The 24307-nt window shown below is 34.8% G+C and overlaps 1 pseudogene; it reads right to left on the bottom strand.

Annotated features, from left to right (window-relative positions):
- Positions 1-11976: 11976 nt before the first annotated feature.
- LOC125677645 (uncharacterized) lies at positions 11977-16804 on the bottom strand (annotated as a pseudogene).
- Between the last annotated feature and the right edge of the window lie 7503 nt (positions 16805-24307).

Here is a 24307-nt window from a genome sequence, read left to right as displayed (position 1 = left end):
AAGAGATGGACATTTTCAGAATCCAGAGGTGTCAGTCCGACATTTTTTTTTTTTTTTATTGGCTCTTTTTGGACATATATTATCATATAAACAGGATGTTACATGCAACTTCAATATTTCAACAAACATGTTAAACACTGTGTGAAAATTAATAGCAATATTGTACAATTACTTTGAAGATAAAGAGAGACTAGTATATGAAATATGCATAACTAATTCATTTAAGGAAGATACATCTTACATTGAAATTATTTTGTCTTCTATCTTTTTCCATACTTGGTTATAATAATCAAGATTTCTTCTGCCACAATAAATTGATTTTTTAACAAACAGTTTTCTTCTCAAAAATTGCAAAAAAATATATAAAGAAGGACCACTGTGCCCTGTATCTGAATTAAACACAAACTGTATATAATATTTAGAAAGCAGTATACAATAATTCAGACTTTCACACTTTTCTTCATAAAATCCAAATATTATGTCTTGATAAGAGATATCATTTATATAAGTAATGTTTAATCTATTCCACCAAGTTTGGAAATGCTTCCAATAAGTACCAACATATTCACAAAAGTAAAACCTGTGCTCTATTGTATCTAAATTTCCACATAATATACAAGAAGGTGATGTTTTAATTTTCATTGCATACAGCAATTTGTTGTGTGCTAAAAATCTGTGAATTAATTTATATTGAAAAGATTGTAATGATGTTTCCATTGATATTGTGAAAGGTAACTTGTAAATACTCTCTAACTCTTGCTGTGTTAATTTTGAATCAAAAATATTTTCCCATTTTGGTATACATGTTGGTAATTTTGCTATACTTTCCATCAAAATCCAGTAAAAATCTTTGCAAGTCATGTTTGATATGGGACTCCTATTACCATTGAAACTCAGTATAAGCGTATTTCTATTTATAAAAGAATTATCATTTTGTCGAATATGCTTTCTCCAACTGTAGGGTATTGCATTTCTTAAACAATAGTATTCAAAAAAAGATATGTTTAAATTATGTGTTTCACTTAATTTTTCATGGCTAAGGAAGTCTTTATCTCTATCTACAATATCTCCAATATATAAAATACCCCTTTCATACCACTTCTTCCAAAAAACTTCTTTATTGTCAATTTTAATATTGTCATTAAACCATAAACTTTCTTTAAAAACGACTGGTTCAACATTTACAATATGTCTGAATTCTCTCCATGTACTAAAAATATCACTGTAAAACTTTGGCAAAAAAGTATCAATGTCTAAATGATTCATGCATCCTCTAGAGATAATAAAGTCATTTAATTCAATATCTTGCAAGTAAAATTGAATTATGCTTCTTAATTTTGATTTTATATTAGTGAAAATTCTTTTTACCCAGCCTAATCTTAATGATTTGACCTGTATATCAAATTTAGGTACTTTCAAACCCCCTTTACTAATTTTTTGACTGCTTACTGTACTTTTTACTTTTGGCTTTTCATTATTCCAAATAAAGGCATTTATTTCTTTTTCTACTTCTTTAATTAATTCTGACGAGAAAGGGAGAACTTGCGCTTGATAAATGAGTTTAGGGATTGCCAGTGTTTTTGTTATTAGGATTTTACCAATAAGAGTTAGATTCCTCATTTTCCATAAATTTAATGTTAATTTCAATTCTTCTAGTTTTGTATTAAAATTCTTTCTTAACATTTCTTCTTCACCTTTTGAACTAAACCATATTCCTAATGTAAAAAATTGACCTTTTGACCACTTAACAGGTAAGATTCCTGGTCTGAAATTTTTACAACTTCCAATCCAAACTGCTTCTGTTTTATCTAAATTAATTTTGAGTCCAGAACAATGTTTAAAATTTTGAATGATGTTTAGTAATTCAATTCCAGATTTCTCATCACTTAAAAAGCAGGTAGTGTCATCTGCTAGTTGACTTATCTTAAATTCTGTTTCACCAATTCTGATTCCATGAACATTTTTGTTTTCTCTTATTCTTATTGCAAGCAACTCAACACAAAGAATGAAAAGATATGGAGAAAGGGGACAACCTTGCCTGACTCCTCTACTTATTTTGAAAAAAGGGGTTGAGAATCCGTTGTTTATAACACAGTTTGAGATATCTGTGTATAGTATCTTAACCCAGAGTCTAAAACTTTCTCCAAACCCAAATGTATCTAATACTTTATACAAGAAATTCCATTCTACAGTGTCGAATGCCTTCTCAAAATCAACTAAAAGATTTAAACCAGGAATGTGTTTTAGACTTGTATAGTGTATAAGATCAGAAATAGTTCTAATGTTTTCTCCAATAAATATGTTCTCTATATATCCAGTTTGATCAGTGTCTACAATTTGAGGTAAAAACTTTTTAATTCTTCTAGCAAGTACTTTTGATAAAATTTTGTAGTCAAAGTTAAGAAGTGATATTGGTCTCCAGTTTTTAAGTACAGTCCTATCTTTATCTTTTTTAGGTACAAGAGTTATGATGCTTTTTCTTTGATCTATGGAAAGTTTGTTTTTGGATACTTTCATTCAGGCTATCAATTATTAATTCTGAAATTTCTTTCCAAAAATACTTATAAAATTCCATTTGGAAACCATCAGTGCCAGGCGATTTATTGCATTTAAAAGTGTTTAGTATAGCTTCACATTCATGAACTGTAATAGGTCCTTCACAAGACAAGGAATCCTCTTTTTCAAGTTTTTGAATATTCATATTGTAAGTAAATTGATCAATATAATTCTTATAGTCACAATAATCTAAATCTGATGTGTATAACTTTTCAAAAAATGATTGTTCTTCTTTTAATATTTTCTCTCTTCCTTCCAAAACCCCTTTATTTGACGTTATTGTAGATATGTATTTATTTTTATAGTTTCTTTTTTCTAAGGAGAGAAAATATTTAGTACACTTTTCTCCTTCTTCACACCACTTTGCTTTTGATCGAAGAATAATACCTCTTGTTTTATTTTCATTTATCAATTCCAACTTTTCTTTAATTTCATTATATTTATTTACATTTTCTTCCGTAGGATCTTCCGACATTTTTCGTTTTTGATCATCAAGTTCCTTAGCTATGTTTTCTTCATCTTTTCTTAGTTTGCGAGCTTTAAGTTTTGAAAATTTTACTATAAACCCTCTGAGTTCACATTTTATGGTGTCCCATTTTAGTTGTTTATCATTCATAAAAAAATATTTCTCTTTTAGCTGTAAAATGTTTTGTTTTGTTTTCAACACAAACTCTTCATCTTCTAATAGGGATGAATTAAATTTCCAAAAACCGGGGCCTCTATCTTCGAAACCTTTACCCTTTATATTCAAAGTAATTATACTATGATCAGTTTTTATGGATGGTTTAATACTTGTTTTGCAAAGTGGTGCAAGAAAAGCAGGAATTAAGAAAAAATCTAATCTTGATAATATTATAGGATTTTTCCGACTAAACGTAAATAGCATACCATTTGGATTTTGTTCTCGCCATATATCTACACATTCATGAACTGTAATAGGTCCTTCACAAGACAAGGAATCCTCTTTTTCAAGTTTTTGAATATTCATATTGTAAGTAAATTGATCAATATAATTCTTATAGTCACAATAATCTAAATCTGATGTGTATAACTTTTCAAAAAATGATTGTTCTTCTTTTAATATTTTCTCTCTTCCTTCCAAAACCCCTTTATTTGACGTTATTGTAGATATGTATTTATTTTTATAGTTTCTTTTTTCTAAGGAGAGAAAATATTTAGTACACTTTTCTCCTTCTTCACACCACTTTGCTTTTGATCGAAGAATAATACCTCTTGTTTTATTTTCATTTATCAATTCCAACTTTTCTTTAATTTCATTATATTTATTTACATTTTCTTCCGTAGGATCTTCCGACATTTTTCGTTTTTGATCATCAAGTTCCTTAGCTATGTTTTCTTCATCTTTTCTTAGTTTGCGAGCTTTAAGTTTTGAAAATTTTACTATAAACCCTCTGAGTTCACATTTTATGGTGTCCCATTTTAGTTGTTTATCATTCATAAAAAAATATTTCTCTTTTAGCTGTAAAATGTTTTGTTTTGTTTTCAACACAAACTCTTCATCTTCTAATAGGGATGAATTAAATTTCCAAAAACCGGGGCCTCTATCTTCGAAACCTTTACCCTTTATATTCAAAGTAATTATACTATGATCAGTTTTTATGGATGGTTTAATACTTGTTTTGCAAAGTGGTGCAAGAAAAGCAGGAATTAAGAAAAAATCTAATCTTGATAATATTATAGGATTTTTCCGACTAAACGTAAATAGCATACCATTTGGATTTTGTTCTCGCCATATATCTACAAGGTTTAAATCTTTTATTGAAGATATAAGATTGTCTCTATATTTAGATTTTCCTTCAATACACCCCCCTTTCTTATCCAAATTTGGGTTCAATGTAATATTGAAGTCGCCACCTAGAATCAGATTCTGAGAACTCTCTTCTTCTAAGTGATTTAAGATGTTGTTTAAAAATTCATTCTGTTCTGATGGGTTATCCTTAGTTGGTGCATACACATTTGATAAAATAAATTCTGTTTTATCTAATTGTACAAAAACTTGTAGAAATCTACCAGCATTGACACATGTATGTTTTAATATCTTATACTCAACATTATGTGGAAATAAAATTGCTACACCTTTACTATTTGATTCTCCATGATTAAATATGATATCCGAGTTCCATTCGTTTATCCATTTTGATTCATCTTGTGCAGTTGAGTGTGTTTCTTGTAAATAAACAAAGTGGCCTTGAAAATTCTCTTTAAAAAATGTAAACAATGTTTTTCTTTTACTTGGTGAGTTTAGGCCTCTTACATTTAACGATATGCAGGATAAGTTAAAAGACATTACGATTTGCGTTGAAATGTTTAAGGCACACACAGTAATTCAGAGTAAATTCGTGATAAAATGGGTTGCATGCACATGTATTCGATAGATTGAACTTGCTTGGAGCCAAGTAAATAACAGTGGGGGACCCCGAACAAAAGAAATCAAAAAGAAAAAACACATATGTACAGATGAATATACTGTACGTAATCAAATGTATAACTGACTAAACAGAACATACTTGACCAACCTTGTGAAGTTTTCACATCTGCATGTTTATATACTGGAAGCTTTAAATGAAAGCTAAATATAAGAACCAGTATGTTATAATTCATGGAAATTAAATATCCGGAATAATACACTTCGTGGAAAATACAAAATATTACATGCTATGTACATTCTATGCATGACGTATTTGCGTGGAACTACTAAATAGAGTTACACATGTATAAACATAAATTTGACATTTCATCAATATTTCATCAACTAATATGAAGGCCAGGGATGGTAACAAAAAGCTGAAAGGGGGGGGGGGGGTTGGGTTTAATATCAGTTGGCATTAATCAAAATAATTAAAACTGGTATATGTGCAAAAATAAACAATATAAATAATGTAATTTCTTTCACCGCTGGGAGGTGTATGGAATCGATAAGTGAGTATTTCTAAGTTGTCAATATCTTTGTCACATATATCTAAACAATGTCTATGCGAATTTTATCAATACACTGTCGATGTTTACCCCAACGTTTCACCTCGGTGCGCGAGAACAATGTCTGCCGTGAGGTTTTCCATAATTTGGAATCTACGATAGCCAAGATATTTTCCGAAGAATCTAGAGATGATACATGTCATGTCTGTAACATGGAGAGATTGGAGATCTTTAAGAAGTCTTCTCCCAGCCCCGTGCTCACCATCGTCGTTATACCCCTCGTGGATCAAACCGTTTTTGTCTGTGAATCGATATACCAATATATTGTGATCCGCGTTTGAGTAATTTGAGTTCATAACAACTTTTTTATAGAAGTTTCTGACCTGGTTAAAGGTCACTGTGGTAGATGCCGCGATTTTAAAATCGTTCCCTTCTGTGGAGGTTTCTAGTGTCGACATCTGGATCTGTTGAAGTGCCTCTTTTTCTGCTTGATCCACTAGCAAAATGTTTTCAGGCTTTGGTTTTAACACTTTTTCTTTGTATGTGTTTCCGTTAGGAAAAACTAACTTGTCTCCTACGAAACGTGTTTTCACATTCTCTTTCCAATACCGGTTACTTATTTCTTGGAGTTTTTTCCGATTTTCAGCTACCTCTACTGGTCTTTGTGGGGTAATGTAGAAAGGTGTATTTGATTGTTCTGTAGAGCCAGACCCTTCGCTATTTCTTTTGTCTTTCTGTGCTTGGAGGACTTTCTCCTTATCAGTAAATTTCTCTAGTCGACCCGTAATAGTTCTTGGTCTACCCGGATTTTTAGGCCCGTTTCGATGTATGTTTGCAAAAGTTGTTTCGACTCCCAGGTATTCTTTAATCAATTGTGGGATTTTCTTGAAAAGATTTTCATTCTCTTCTTCGGGTAAATTGTGAATGAAGTAAGTTCTGCTTCATTGATCTTGACTTTAAATCTGTGATCTCGCTTTGCTGTTTTCTGACGGTTCTGTCTAAGATAATAACTACAGATTTTAACATATCTATATCTTGTTTCAACATTTTGTTCTCTTGCTTCAGCACCTGAATGTTTCCTGAGTCCACTTCTTGTTGTTCAGCAATATGAGAGATACGGAAGTCGAAACCATCTTCCTCCCACAGGTCATTCTTAATGTTCTTTATATCTTGAGTTAGTTCTTTGATCACTCTGAGAGATTCCGATAATTCCCCCAATGTTGTTTGTATATTAGGTATTGCTTGCATCGTGCTTATTATCTCCTGCGTTAGCGTAGGTGCGGTGGATATACCCGGGTATGTGACATTCACTGGGCCGTGACTGCTAGCACTGTTTGTGACTGACGACTTCTCACGACTTCTACTCAGGCTCATTTTAAGAAATTTCGAACAAAATCACTATATTTTCAATTTCACAAGTAAAATCACTTTCCAGGTATCCAAATTAACTTCTGAACGGTCTGGCTCAAATATATGTAATCCCACACACAGAAAACTCACATTATTTGGTCAAAATGTTGGAGCTCAGAAAAACATGACTACCTGGCTCTGATCACGTGTTTAAGTCAGTCCGACATACCTAGGCGTACATCGTGGCAGAACTTTTATCGCTGAATGTACTACATTGATATTGAACAAGTAACTTCTGATATTTTATTATAAATCTGACTGTATTAAAACACGGGCTAAAGATTCTGAGGAAATGTATGATATATACTAATTTCAGTCTTAAAACACGTACAATCCTGGAAAATGCGGGGGGGGGGGATAGTTAAAATAATCTAACTGCGTCTTGGGACAGGCCCTTCACTTTAACGATGTAACATTCTATCGGGGGGGGGGGGGGTCCTCATCTACTTACAACATTAATTTTCTATTATTTCTACATGCAAAGTTGGTTATTTTCACGTGTATGAAGTAAGCATATGCATTGGGATTTTTTTTATTAATGTTAAAATATTTGTTGGCGTGATTACTGTAAAATTATACAGCAATATCTTTGCGGCCTTCTGCACTGTTGATAATGACGCTTCTCGAATATACTACCCGGAAGTCTTAAACTACTGTTACGCAAGCGCACTACGTCCCGGATCAAGGAAAGATAACTCATGTTTTCGGATTGGCCTATATCGTGGGGATCCTGATTAGAATAGGTCCTCAGTACCCCTTGCTTGTCGTAAGAACGCACGCAGAGCGAACGCTTAACGCAATTTGGTGAACGCACAATGGTCTATTCATTCGGAATATTTCAGATTCCCCCCCTTGGATTGTACAATCTTGTAGGGAATATATATATGAATACATCTGTTTGTTCATTTTTGTACAAATACTAAATGAACATTTGTCATGAAATGATCGTAAATTTCATATCAATGCACGCAGTGATCATACACAAACAAAAGCAAATTTCTTATGTACATTGTTTACAGTATTTCATGTGCCGATACATATAATCATGGAGAGAAGAAAAAAATTCTATAATATTTAGAATTCTTTACGTTTTCATAAATCATGAATATTGGTGCGTCATCTCGGTATACTCCCTTTTCGCAGAATATTCATAAACCACGCCATTCTCTTCCACAGAGTTATCGGTCCTTTCTCTCCCTTATACCTCTGTCAACTCCTGTTTTACAGAATTCTTGTAAAACTGTTAAAAAGTGAAAAAAAAATACTCGTGAGTGTTTCATACTTTGTAAAATATTTTAAAAGATAACAAATAACTTTTTTATGATATTTGGTTTATAACTTATTTTTTTAAACGTCTATTTGAGAACTATTTTGCGGAGCTAAATACTACTATGGTCACATGACAAACAAAATGGAGGACCGAATAAAGCAGGCAATTTTTCAATACGACAAAACATTAATCGTTAAACCCAAGCAGATAGAGGCTCTGTGTCATGTTTTAAACGGCGAGAATGTTATAGTTAATTTGCCTGTTAGTTATGGCAAAAGTTTGTTGTATCATGTTTTGCCAGTATTGTTAAAATCTGACGAACAGCCATATCCAGTTGTCATCGTGATTTCCCCTTTAAATATAATACAGAAAGACCAACTGAGTTCTTTATCGGAGCATGGTATCACATCATGTAGACTAAATATTGAAGCCACACTTAGTAAAGTTACAGAAGATGGAGAGGTGTTCAGTGTAAAATCAACTGATAATCTCGAAGATGTCGCCCTTGGGAAGTATAATATAGTTTTCTGCCACTCAGAGGCATTGCTGAATACAGCACAGGGGAGAAAATTATTAGACAACGAGCTTTTCTGCAACAAAGTTGTAGCTGTTGTAGTTGATGAATGTCACATAATAGATAAATGGTAAGTCTTAATATTATATCAAATTATGTCCAATGTAATTTTCATAAGGTAATTTTTCAATATAACATGTTCATATAATATTTTTTTGTCTCTGTTGTGTTTCATTGTCACAGTGGCTTTTACATGAAAGTTCTCTGTTAGAGTGGACACTATTTCATTTTATTATATACTCATCAATGTATCGTTCTTTGATACTGTGGATTTCACAGTGTGATCTGGTTTTCCGGATCACCACACTGGTTTTCTGATTCTGTATCAATATCCTCTGAAACTGATAACGTCACAATGCATCACTGCAACGTTTTTTGTGGAAAATATTGACCGTGTTACAAACAAAACTGCGTACACATAATGTAATTTCACTGCATGTATGTGTTTTTGTTAATTTGGATTACATTTATTTTCTTAAAAATGTGGATTTAAAATGCATAAGGGATTATATAATAAATTTATCATTACTACAGTAACTTGATCCGAAGAGTGGGATCATGTCTCGTTGACAGATGAGGATCATGTCATCTGATGATCTACGTCTGTCAACTCGACGTGATCCAACTCTTTGGATCAAGTTACTGTAGTAATAATATATATGGGACACTATTTTATATAACAAGATTACATTAAATAATGCCCATATATTATATATATGCTCAAGTTAGGGTTATTTTCATTAGGCCAAACAAAATAATATTTGTGTTTTTGGTTTCCCAACCATCATTATTTTTTCTTGTGGACCATAACATTTTTATTGTCATTTTGGGACCAGAGGTGACCAATGTACATGTTATTGTTATGAAAACATCACCAACCCATCCCCTCAAAAGTTAAAGTTTATTCAACAGTTAAAATGAAGAATTGAAGCAATAGGTAGTTCATGTTAAACTAAGGAATTTGAACAGAAATAGAAAACACTCCCCCTATCATATTGCTTCAACAAAACTTGTTTTAAGAATTGCCACAATTTCCCTCTCACATTCATTTCTTGACCTGCTATGAGACACAGTCATGAAGCCCAGAGATCCTATTTAGAACTTCTGTGATATTTATATGTGTTGTATATATATATTTAAAAAACAACAACAAAACTGACTATAATGATGGTCTATAATAATAAAAAATACTGTATGTTTTGCACTTTGTTAAAGTAACATGCTCTATATAACTTTGAAAATCACCTGTGCTTATGTATATTTCTTCTTCTCTTAATTCATAGTATGAATGCTGTTCTTTACACCACCATGTTAATTTTGAGAAAATGATATTCTTATGTAATGATTTAATTTGCATGTAGTTTAAAATATCTACCAACTTCGAAAAGGTATAGAGCGTCCTCCTATAAATTTCACATTCATCAGAGATATGCATAATTTTGTAATATATAAATAAATGAATACATCGAAGTACACAAATACTTATTACTGACACAACACAGAGATCCTTTATAAAAGATGGGGGGGGGGGGGGGGGGGGTGATCAGTCTGTAACTGGCTATGAAATTGTTTGACTAACTTTCCAATTATTTATACAGTATGGATGTGCATTATATATTGCAGCAGTATGTATGAAGAAGTGCAGCCTGAGACAAATAGGGTGAATGAGTTAGAGGATATGCTGAAGAAGAAGGAAGAGGAAATTAAAAAATTACAGCAACGACTTGAGATAGAAAGATTTGGCATTCAAAGATTTTCAAATGACAATGCATTAATTTCATTTTATACAGGTTTTGCATCCATGATCATGTTTACAACTTTTTATGAATTTATCAAACCTGGTGCTAATAGAATGACCAGTTATTATTACAGATCTTCTGACAGAATCAACCAGCACGTACTGGTGGGCAATCCCAGGAACATGTTGCTCATTGACGAATTGTTCATGTTTTTATGTCGTTTAAAATGTGGTCTTATGGAGCAGGATTTAGCTGTAAGATTTAAATGTCATTTGTCTACTGTAAGTAGGAAAATTATTACATGGGCAAATCTTTTATACTTTGCTCTTGGTAGCATAAATATCTGGCCAAGTAGAGAGCAAATAAATGAGAACATGCCTAACCAATTCAAAGGTATGTATCCCTCTACACGGGTAATCATTGATTGTACAGAGTTAAAGACAGAGAGACCTTCATCTCTTGTTCTCAGTTCCAAGTGTTATTCGTCATACAAAAGCTCTCACACATGGAAAGGACTTGTTGGGATTGCTCCACATGGAGCTCTGACCTTTGTATCAAGTTTGTACACAGGAAATATGTCAGGTGTAGAAATTACCAAGCTTTCTGGCCTGATTGATCTCCTGGATAGGGGTGATTCAATAATGGCAGACAAAGGATTTGTTCTGAACAAGGTATTAGAGGGGACAGGTATTTCAGTTAACACGCCCCCATTCCTCCAAAGTCAAGGTCAATTTTCAAGGCAAGAAGTGGAGCAAACCCAGGTGATAGCAAAACTAAGGATACATATTGAGAGGCATATCCGCAGAGTCAAGGAGTACCACCTTTTTGATGGTGTCATTCCCTTAAGTATGGTAGGAACAATAAATCAATTATGGACAGTGGCAAACATGCTAACTTTATTCAAGGGTCCTCTTGTCAAGGAATGGAAGTAAATTGAAGATGAAATCAATCAAGAAAATGAGATAAATATATACAATTATCAGAATATAAAAATTGTACCAGAAATTAAAGTAACATATTACAAGATCTATAAATTTCATGACATGTAATTCACGACACATATTACCTGTGTGTTGGTTGTTTTATAATTAATAACAATAACTCTAGTTAATTACACAACCATATTTAGAAGTAACTTTCATTAGGAAAGTTTTTAAGCCCCCCCCCCTCCCCCTGCAACTAATGTTGGAGGAATATTAAATTTGTCCTGTCTATCCAAAAAATTTACCTGGCACATAATTTTAAATGGTAAGTGATAAAGCTCTCAGTCTTCATATGTGAGAAAATTTGATTTGGTACCAAAGTTTCTGACCTCATGACCTTGAAGATTGAACTACTTTTAAGAAAATATCTCCCGAATTATTTAAGGCATGCTTTCATATTTTGTATATAGATTTCTTATGGCAAGACTTTGCATTTAATAACATGACCGTTAACCTGGTTACTTTGGCATAAACATGTTGAAACTGAATGGAAATAACTAGCAAATCTTGAATAGATATAGAAAATGCTACTTTAAGTAATGAAAACATTCCTTCAAATGAAAATGATCTATATCAAATATTGATCAGCCTTTCAAGTAATGGTCAAAATAAAACATATCAAGCTTGTCTTTCATTTCTTGCCATCTACTTGAGTCAAATGTTATAAGCTCAAGATGAGATTCATCTGAAGTCCAAACAAACAAGTAACACCACTCTAGTGCTGTTACCGCAAGCTGCATCATAATCTGATGAAAATAGTTATGTGTCCTCTTCAGTTTAAACCCATTTTCATCCTTGTTGAGGTAAACACATTGTGATAGGGGGTTGACAGGACACTTGATTTCCAGTAAACCATAACATGGAGTAAGGGAAGGGCAATACACCTTTCTGTCTGGGCTTGCTGCCAACCAAGGTGACCATGGACTGACACATATTCCACAGGGATAAATGTTGACATTGTCATTCATCCTCTGAAAATACAGAAAGTAGTAGAACATAGTTTAAAAATATTGCTGACTCTTATATATGTTTTATTTATTTGTATGATTTTTTTTACATGAAATCTTTCATCAATACATTGGTGCTTTATTCAAAACACCAATCCAAAGACCTCAAATTATGACAATATTATTTATATTCAAAAGATCTTGTAAATTTTGTGTATTTATTTATAATTTATGTACATGTATTTATCAAATTGATATACATGTATAGACCTATGCATTTAGTTTTCTTTGGGTTAAATGCCTGGACATATAATAAGTGGACTAGTTATTCTAACAAATATTTGTGCCTGCATTTATTATCAAATACATGAAAACATATATTGTAAGAGTTCTTACTGCTACAAATGCTTCAGCTGCTGTAGGCTCACATGCTATCCCATGTCTCATACTGGCTGTCACCACAGATCTGGAAGTCCTTAGTCGCTCCACCAAGGGGTCATAGTCTATACCAAAAACAGCATTGTTTGAAAATTTGTTTTTGAAAAGAAGTTGTTCAATGTCTTTAATTTGTAGCTATTGGTCAATTAGCTAAACAAGCTAAGCTAAGGCACCACTGAGGGCTACAAATTTAAGACATACAAGAAAAATTGAACTTTACATTGTACTATATATACAATTGTTCTCTAGAATAATAATTCATGATCTTGTCTATTTCGTTGAATTAAACATGTTGTATTTTAAGTGTACATATCAAATTAAAAATGCAGAATCTTATTTGAAATGTAGTAATGTTCATTTATACATGTATCAAGCCGATACATTTTTCACATAATTACCTTTTCTCCTTTTGACAATGGAACCAGCAATAGATGCCGTTATCCTATCAAGCCTAATCCTGTGCCATTTGGGATCCTGGGACTGTAACTGAGTCAGAGATTCTATCTCTGAAGCCTCATCAGTAGTGACACTTAATGAGTCAGTTTTCAAGTGTTTTGTTTCAGATAACACAGTAGATATATTGTTAATCATCACATTTTGAGATGGTAATTTAGGAAAGTCATCAGCATCCAATATATTCAGAATTAAATTACTGTTCATTTTTTGCTGCACTGCAAGTGGAGTCCCTTTGGGGAATTTGCCAAACTTCGTGTCTACAACTTTCTCCTGACGTTCTAAATTTACCACGCTCAAAAGCATACAGGTGTCGTCAACTTCTTCAAGGTTATCACACAATTCCTGTAAAGGTAGTTCGGACACATTTTCAATAGGGTTGTATAATGTTGTTCGAATTCCTCTAGGTGGCACATATGGGTTCCTCATATCAAAACCTAACACTCGAACGTTGTCAATGGAGCTCCCTGCTACCTTTTCCCCTCTTGGTACATGCCATGTTTGTGGAAGTGAGGTTTTTGCTACATCTGTTGGAATAACCAGCATTCCAGTTGTTTTCATATGAGCAAGGGTATACAAAAGACCTGTAATGTGACCACATGCACCAGAGGTTCCAATTGGACAGGAGCAACTGCTGTCATCTCTCTCAAATATTGGTCCTGATTTTAGATGTATCTGTAAAGACAAATTCAAAAACATTAAGTAAAGTAATGTAAATTTAAACATTTTAAAACAAGTATAGTTGGATTTAGGTAATAATTTAATAGTCAATTCATTTATTGTACAGTGTTTAACAACAAGTGGTCCATGGGCCACATTGCTCACCTTGGCCCATATTTAAAGATTTTCCCTATAAATTTGTATGTAAATCTTTGTTTCCCTATTGTGCCCCCACCCTAACTCTGGGTGCCGTATGTTAATAAACTTGAATCTACACTATGTCAGGAAGCTTTTATGTAAATGTTAACTTTTCTGGCCCAGTGGTTCTTGAGAAGAAGACTTTTAAAGATTTTCCCAATATCCCAACAGGAAAAATTTGATCCCCAATTGTGACCCCACCCTACCCCCAGGGGTCATGATTTTAACAAATTTGAATTTCCACTATGTCAGGAAGCTTTCATGTAAATTTCTGCTTTATGCTGGCTCAGTGGTTCTTGAGAAGACCTTACCCTAGTTTTGCATTTTTGTGATTATCTCCCCTTTGAAAGGGGCATGGCCTTTCATTTGAACAAACTTGAATCTCTTTCACCCAATGATGATTTGTTTAAAGTTTGGTTGAAATTGGCCCATTGGTTCTGGAGAAGCAGTCGTTAGTATGAAAATTTTACAGACAGACGACAGACAAAGGACAATCAGAAAAGCTCATTTAAGCTTTCAGCTCAGGTGAGCTAAAAATGAATTATACAACTTCAATGCAGTGATCAATACATTGGTACAGATGTTGATATGAATGGGTTCATCTGGAGGGAGGAACCCCCCACATGCATGTATGGGTGAGTGACCACCCTATCAAGTTGGACTCAATCCCAAATTTCAGAGGGGAAACCCGAGTTCTAAGCAAGCATATGCTTTAACCAATAATTTTTGTATACTGGTATTTGTGACTGTAACTTACAGGTTAAGTAGTACATATTAGATGGTATCTCAAAAATGTAAATAGAATAATTAGTCATTATGATACATATGACTGATAAAACATCATAAACAATCAAATTGAATATTACCTCCATTGTGTGTGGAGACTCATTTTTCTGCTGTGATCGGTAGGATCTAGCTTTAACAACACAACCATCATCCAATTTATACACTACAATAAGAAATGTTTGATTAAAATTTTATTACAAGTGTATATATATATATATATATATTTAACAATTTTAACAATTACATTATGACTACATGATAATGATACACATGTATACCTTAAATACACATGTTAAGATTTTCTATATTGACATTGGTCTAGAGTTGGCTCATACAATGTAACAATACTTATTGAAAATGCACTGTATAAGAAGGATGATATATGGGGAGTTGTTGTTTTGAACACAGGGGGTACCAAGGGACAGTGCCTGCATGTGTCATGTCTACTAGTCTTGTACCCTAAGTATTCGAGACAGCTTATCTATAGTATACAATTTTAACAATTGAACATTATAACTACATGATACAATATACACATGTATACCATGATATATGCATGTTATGGTTACATGTATGATGTAATGTCGCATGTGATTTACATTGTCTAAGCACATACTACTAGTAATACAGTGTATTATGTATGAACCATGAGAAACCATGTTTGCACATATGCACTCATTATAAACATGACATGTTGACTTGGTACCAATGCACCATCCCGTGCTATCTGTTGCATTTAATACAGTGGAGTATTAATCATATACAGTACATGGCCATTAGTGAGTCATCATTCCATTTTTCACTATATATTTCATTTCATTTGAAAAAAACCCAACTTATTCCAGCGTTCATATGTAGCTCATTTTTCTGGATATAATATCAAAACATACAGAATTGTTTGTAGTTTCTTCATGTGATTTCAATATAATGTTATCTGTAGGTGTTGCGGTGAAATCACACATCAAATGCAAAGTTGAAACTTTACGGCACAAGTTAATTGCATGTAATACGTTAAGTATTTTAAAATACCATGTTCAAAATGTCTCATGTTATGAACATTGTTTGTAGCTCATAATACTAAATTACAATGCACTTTTTTTCTTCTTCTCATAAACATTACATACTGAAATCTGTCAAATGCATTATGATTTAAACATATCTTATTTAGAATATATATGTATTAATAATAGTGATGTATGCCCAGGAGGGCCCTAATTTGGAATAAATAAATCATATGATATATATATGCAGGGGCTATAAATTGATAAAATGATGCTAGTTTGTCATAAATTAACTCATTGAAACTACTAGATTATTTATCATTCAACAAAAATATATGGTTTTTCAGCAGGCTGGGATGCTATAGGCCTAAACCTTTTTTTTCTGAGGGAGGGGGGGGGGTTACTTGGACATGTATACGATCAATCAGTTTTATCAACAATCATCGTATTTAATTCATATAACTAATTATTATGTAAGATCATCTCTTCAGTAGACATCTTTGTTACATGCTGATATGGTGTAAGTTACAGCCACAAAACGATTCAAGATCGATCAGTTGATAGTATCTGTCAAACTGATCAGCTGATAGACGATTTGACCTACCTCTGATATCCGAGATGTATTTCTCGCTGAAATATTTGTATCCCTTGGAAACTTCTTTGCATCCTTCACTCTTGTTTAAAGTTTTTATTGTTTCTTCAACAAAACCGAAGGTAATGAGGGGGACAATACTGAGATCTCGCGTTGCGCAACCAACCGACTTCGTACATTCCGCTAAATCCGACATGTTTGTTGTGCGTCGATACCGACGGTAGCTTCGTTTTCGATGCGGTATGCATATTTATGAGCATCTCATTAAGAAAGGAGTATGACGTAGTATGATTGATTGTACGATTTAGCGTCCCTCTTGAGAATATTTCACTCACATGGAGACGTCACCATTGCCGGTATAGGGCTGCAATGTAATCCTATGTCCGGTGCTTACGGCCTTTGAGCGGGGGGGGGGGGGGGGGGGGGGGGGGGGGGGTCTTTATGTGCCACATCTGCTGTGACACGGGACCTCGGTTATTGCAGACCGCCAAAAATTATTGTACCACAGCAATATTCAAAGCTCATTATGAAGGTTATGGTAAAAGGGAAAATTGGGGAACCAGGATAGGAATGGTTGGAAATCAACTACTATTCGAGTAGAGACTAGACCAAGAAAAAAGACAAATCTATGATTAGGTTTAGTTCTTGAACCAAGTCAATAAACTATGACATGTAGATGATCATGTCAATGAATAATTTAGCTATATTGTTGCATTACTATGCTAGAAGTTTTAATGAGTGGAGTATTCTTATCTACAGAGATAAGAAACTTGGGTGTAAACTAACAATTAATGCTATTTTTCTACGTCCAAGGGCCATAACTTAATGGAAAATCAACGGACCAAGATGAAATTCGGACTTGATCTGTAACTTGTCATGACAAAGCAAGCACAACCAAAAAAGTCCGGAAAACTGATCATTCGTGCTATTTTTTAAAGTCCAAGGACCATAACTAAATGAAAAATCAAGAGACCCGAGACGAAATTCGAACTTGATCTGTAACTTGTTATGGCAAACCGACATACCAAATATAAAATAAATATCTGCAAGAACAGAGAAAAAAAGTGCGGAAAACTGGACTGACGGACGGACAGAGCGCAAACCTAAAGTCCCCTTCGACTTCGTTGGTAGGGGACTAATAATGATTAACTGAATATTGTTTAACGTCCCGCTCGAGAAAATTTAGGCCTATGCTTAAGCGCTTATGGCCATCGAGCAGGGAGGGATCGTTATTGTGACACGGGACCCCGGTTTTTGCGGTCTCATCCGAAAGACCGCTCCATTTAACCCGAATCCCCACAGAATGGAAATAACGAAGGATGGAAATAATGAAATGATTTTCGATGTCATGTATGTCCGTTCGAGCTCATATCTAAAAAACCTTTTATCAGAAATTGTTCATGATTGATCACAAGTATTTCTTGAGACAAGGTCATATCGGGAAAGGTCAAGGTTACTATGATCCTTAACCTTACATTGATGTTTTCCGCCACTCAACAATTTTTCAATTATCTGGTGGCGCCCAGTTACAAGGTACCTGGGAAGAGACCACCGACCTTCCGAACGTAAACTGGGAAACTTTCTCACTTACCGGCGCGAGTGGGATGGTGATTGTATTGTTTAACGCCCCTCTTGAGAATTTTTCATTCATATGGAGACCAGTGAAGGGCTCCCAAGATTTAAGCCTATGCTCGGCGCTTATGGCTTTAAGCAGGGAGGGATCTTCATCGTGAGCTTGGTTATTACGGTCTTATCCGAAGGCCCACCCTATTAAGTCGCCTTTTACGACAAGCAAGGGGTACTGAGGACCTATACTTACCCGGATCCCCTCAGGATCGGGTCAGTATAGGTCCTCAGTACCCCTCGCAATAATCGCAGGTCCTTGCTCAAGAGCCGTAAGCACTGAGCATAGTCCTTTATCGGCAATGGTGACGTCTCCCTATGATTAAAACATTCTTGAGCGGAAAGTTAAACACTAAACAACCAACCAACATCAAATAAATTTGCTGGTTCTAAGTTACCTAATACCATGTGCTGTTTCCACCACCAATAAAAAAAATGGCTTCATTTGGATATAAATCACTCTAACTGCATGGTGAGTTCTAATATAGCTAAATGCATAAAGATGCTTTAAAGTTTAGTAAATATGAACAATGAAAAATAATTGTCAATCGCATTAATTGTTCAAAGATTCAGCAATTAAGACTATACATCAGATTCACTGAATTACTTTCCTAGGTCACTTGACATTTCTGATCCATTCAAATTTAATTGACTTACTGGACCTGGAAGCGTCTAGATATTGCCCAGTAATTTCTTTAAAGTAGTTAAGTAATTTACACACGATAGCCTGTGAAGGATGCTCAGTTCGTTCGCATATCTCTTGGACATCTTTATAGCAGCATATCGAACTCGTAATAACAACTCGTATTTGTCGAAATGTAGATATTTAAGGTGCTGATTGACACTATGTGTTCCAGACCGGTGGAGGTAGTGGTAGAGCGTTCGCTTTGTAACCAGGAGGTCGTGAGTTCAAGTCCCGCTCGTCCAACCCAAAAATTGAAGATTGCTTAAAACGGAGGTCCTGTATCGCGACAGGTGTTGGCACGATAAAGAACCCTCATTGTGACCCTGAGTGCTCAGTGTAAGCCTATACTTCTGGTACTTCACTTAAACTGGTGACGTCTCGATATGAATAAAAATTCTCAACGGGACATGAAACAAATAAGCAAGCAACCAATCTATATGGAGATATGTTGGAATATTAGAGTTTAATCTTCCCTCTCTTGTTTACAAACAGTCTATAGACAGTTTCGCATGCAGTCTTAACGTCTGGTGCAGACATTTGACAAATGTAAGACGCAAGCTCAGGGATTTTCCAGAAAATTTTGTCAGTATTCGCCGTTTATTTTCCAATATATATTCGTTGTCTTTTAAAGTGATCGGATTTTTTGCCAGATGATCACTTTAACATTAATTAGACTGGTTTTATGTCCTTTCAATAATTTCATCACTAGATTATGACTTCTCTGTTTGGTACCGCTGCGGTGGCCTAGAGGTTAGAACGTCGGCCCCGCCCCGTATGTGGAAGGCCGGGCTTCGAATCCCGGCCGCGAAAGACTTAAGGATTGATCGATCCTCATGTGACGTCATAGGTTTTTGCAAAAATCTTGATAAAATAAACTTTGTGCATGATAGAAATATATCTTTCTGAGGAATATTATTCACTGGATATAATAAAAAATCTGGTAAACTAATAATACTGAAAAAGTTTATATTTTCCATAGATAATCAATTATTTATGATTTTTAAAATGTTGTCAAGGGCAATAACTCCTGTGCTGGAATTTCCTCAACAGGATGTCTATTATACATTGGTTTACCTAATATCCATGATTAATCTATACATATTTATGAATTAGCAGTTTTTTAAAACTGTTGATATTGAAATTTTATCATTTCAACAAGTTTTTATCTATTTTTATTATTCTGTTTCACGAAAATGTGTGATTTTCTGATGTTGATATATACTTCTGTTTTTGTATGTCTGACATCTTTAAAAAGGTGGCAATATATATACATTTTCTTTGGTTATCAATTGAATTAAACTATATTGAGTGGAAATTAATAAAGTTTTTCCACTTTTAACCATTAATATTGATAAGTCACATGAGGATGGAGCTACTTTAAGTCGGTTAATCAGGTAGTGACCGGTCCATTGCCAAACGCTCGGCATCAGGTGGGAATGTCACGGGTCCTCGGAGATGACCTTAAAAATGGATGCCCCGTGTCACAGTAGATGTGGCACGCTAAAGAGCCCTTACTGCTCAATGGCCGTAAGCGGTCTTGGTGACGTCTCTATATGAGAGAAAAGTTCTTGAGAGACGTTATACAAGATACAATCAATCTCTGTTTGGCATCCACACACCTATTCATTAAGCCTATTTTAAGGAGTATGCTACACCAGAGAAATGTTATATGGATTGAAAAGTGGAGGATACGTACAACAATATTTTGGAAATTGAAAACTTTCAAATTCACTTTATTTAGTCTAAAATGCAGTTTTAGTAAAAAGCAATATGATACAAATTTAAAACCCCTGCTGGAATCGAACTCACTATTTACGGTTCAGCAGTCGACGTGCTAACCTCTTGAGCTACTCACAGGGGTGTGATTTTTCCTCTTTTCAGAGGAAATCCTCTGATTTGCTCAATTTGCAAAAAATGAAACTCTGGATTTGATCTAAAGTGGCAAGAAATGATATTTTTCCAGGTAAAGTGAGATGTTTTCCTCTCTTTTTGACCAGTTTTCCTCTGATTTCTGAGGAATTCAGTCACACCTCTGTACTCAGCTAGACAATAAATTTTAAAATGAATAGACAACTATTGCTGATATTTTTATTTTCATCAAGGAAGTCAGCCATTATGACGATGTAGAGTACCTCCTTAAAGCAATACAAGCTGTAACTGACGGTAAATAAATTGAAAAATAAAAGAACAAATAGTCAACATATTTGTGATTGAATATACATTTTTGTACGTCACTTAATAGAATCAGAGTGAATCTGAAGCAATAAACCCGTCAAATTTGCAAAAAATGTGAATTCATGAATCAATAATTCATGCTCGTAATCTCCGATGTGCATTGACCTCGGAGGTCACCAGTTCGGAAAAAGCGAAAGAGAGGCACTGAGCACATGTTAGATTTGTAAACAGTTTAACATGCCAATTTTATAGAAAATTCACAATAAAATTTTCATTTGAGTGGCACATTTGCGTAATTATTACCTTTGTACACTTACATAGTATTTCTAGTCATTCATGAAACAACGTAATATTTTAAAACAAACAACACGTGTAGTTACTCGCGTCAGTTTCCGTCTTTGTATATAACCTTGGTCTCAGCAGCCCGATTATGTTCGACAATCGTCGTTCCCATGTCCGCGTATACAACACAATGGCGGTTTATACGAAACACTCATTGAAGGTGTGCTCTCAAACAATATTCCCTTGTTTATTTAGCCGAATTTTTCTTCAGATCTTTGGGATTATATTAGTTATACCGGTAGGTGTTATTTGGTGCATTGGATAATTGAAAAAATACCGTCAGTTAGAGCTTATATTGCTTTAAAGAGAGTTTTCTCATAGCAGAAGACACTGTCCCTGTTTTGTGTTGAAGGCTAGAATTTGAATGTGGTACATTTCATTGGAATATTGAACCATTCGGAAGCACAATGTGAATGTTGATCGTTTGATAGTGTCTGGATTGTTGTTTTCAGGTTAGCCTTTGCCGCATTCAAAATATATGTATCTTTAAATTCTCCAGAGGCCCATAAAACAGTTTCCTCTTTTAGTTCATCTTTTACTATGGAAACATCAAAAGCTTAAAACTGTACGTCAGGTTATGCGCACAGGCACCTGAAATATATTATTTGTCGAAATGCGCATCTGGTGCATCAAGATTGGTACCGTATAAGTTTTACATTATGACCCCTGGGTCGAGGCCTCTGCTGGTGGACTGTTAGTCCCCGGGGGTCTCCACAGCCCAGTAGCTAAATACTTCGTTACTAGCTTGAAAATACGGATGTATATTTAATTGCTGTTATAAAATTTAGAAATTCATTTCAAAATTAAGGATTATCTCCCTCATGCATAGCTCTTATCCTTGGACGAATTTGGCTCCACTTGTTTGGCACGCTGTTTTTGGCTCTATTTAGATCTAAAACTTCATAGTTATTTCGGATTTGAAACATTTCGGTTGAGCATCACTGAAGAGACATTATTTGTCGAAATGCGCATCTGGTGCATCAAAATTGGTACCGTATAAGTTTTACATAATTGAAAAAATACCGCCAGTTACAGCTTGTATTGCTTTAAAGAGAGTTTTCTCATAGCAGAACACACTGTCCCTGTTTTGTGTTGAAGGCTAGAATTTGAATGTGGTACATTTCATTGGAATGTTGAACCATTCGGAAGCACAATGTGAATGTTGATCGTTTGATAGTGTCTGGATTGTTGTTTTCAGGTTAGCCTTTGCCGCATTCAAAATATATGTATCTTTAAATTCTCCAGGGGCCCATAAAACAGTTTCCTCTTTTAGTTCATGTTACTATGGAAACATCAAAAGCTTGAAACTGTACGTCAGGTTATGCGCACAGGCACCTGAAGTATATTGTCACCTATTGTACGAAATCTCCTACCTCTCCCAACATCAATAAGCTGCCAACTACTGGGGTTTTTTCTGGACACGAAGCATCCAACAATGAGATGTCGTTACACCCAGTGGGTTGACCACGGAGCCTATCAAACACCAAATGTCATTGTTATGAATTGCTCTTAAGATACTTACCCCTTTAATAATTCAAATTAGTGTTAGAAAATTGTTGCTGTAATTTTTGCTCATTTGAAAATATTCTGCTAGTTGATGTACTTTCACTGCATATAGGTGTTTAATGGTTGGTTGTGTGAATTTAGTAAAAAAAAAAAAAATTTCGTCAAGTCATATCGAGAATTTGTCAATGATATTGAGACGTAACCAGTTGTAGGAAAAGTACCACATGTTTAGAGCTTACGGTTGTAGCAGTGAGGGTTCTTTAACGTGCCAATGCCATCTGTGACCTCTGATTTGAGGTCATATCCGAAAGACCCACGATTCTCAATTGGAGTCCCATGGGGATCCTCAGTACCCCCTTGCTTGTCGTAAGAAGTGACTAAATGGGGCTGTCTTTCGGATGAGACCTCAAAAACCGAAGTCCCATGTCAGAGGAGGTGTGGCACGATAAAGATCCCTCCCTGCTCAAAGGCCGTAAGCGCCGATTGATTGAATATTATTTTACATCCCTCCCGAGAATATTTCACTCATATGGAGACGTCACCACTGCCGGTGAAGGGCTGCAAAATTAAGTGCCGAGCACAGGCCTAAATTTTGCAACCCTTCACCGGCAGTGGTGACGTCTCCATATGAGTGAAATATTCCAGAGTTAAACAATATTCAATCAATCAACCTTGCAGGAGTTGTTCGTTATCTTCACCTTTTGTAAATACCGAGGGATCCGCGAAGGAACAATCACAACTTCTGTGTGACGCGGCCACGGCAAGAGCGGGGCTCAAACTCACAACCACCCGGTTACGAAGCCAACGTTCTATCTCGAAGCTACCATGACCTGTTACACCCCGTCCAACGGAACATTTGGATTGTTGACTGCGACGGCCGGGGTGTTGGATTTTCATCGCTTCGGAAACGGACAAGACGAGTTTATTTCCAATTTTTCACTCAGGTGACCTATTGCAATTGGGTTTTCGTCCGTCATCGTCGTCGTGAACTGGCTATCTAACATGGCTACGTCAACAAACGAAATCATTTGAAGCTGTGAGTTTTCGGTTCGTATGGGGCTTTAATGAATATTTGAAGGTATGTTTGGACACAAGTATAGTAGGAAAATGTGTTAAGAATATTTTGATATTAAATTTATGTGACAGCAACACAAGAATACAACGATAGCAGGCCTCAATCGTGCGCAGCTTTTTGAGCGCCGTAAATCGAAGGTTTTTATAGGGGTGGATCTGTAGCTCTCTATCCGTCACAATATTTTGTCAGAGAGCTACAGTTCTGCAGCTACAACAATGTTAGCATTTTTTCTCAAAATCAAAGACAAACACATATAATTTTCAGACCCCTAAAACATTTTCAGTCCATATAGTCCACACTAGAGTTCTACTGATGCACATGTAAGTAATATCGGACATTTTTACACCATGTATGCTC

The sequence above is a fragment of the Ostrea edulis genome, chromosome 10 (assembly GCF_947568905.1).
Source record: "Ostrea edulis chromosome 10, xbOstEdul1.1, whole genome shotgun sequence".
In the NCBI taxonomy this organism is placed as follows: Eukaryota; Metazoa; Mollusca; class Bivalvia; order Ostreida; family Ostreidae; genus Ostrea; species Ostrea edulis.
This window is presented reverse-complemented; position numbering and strand designations above follow the sequence as displayed.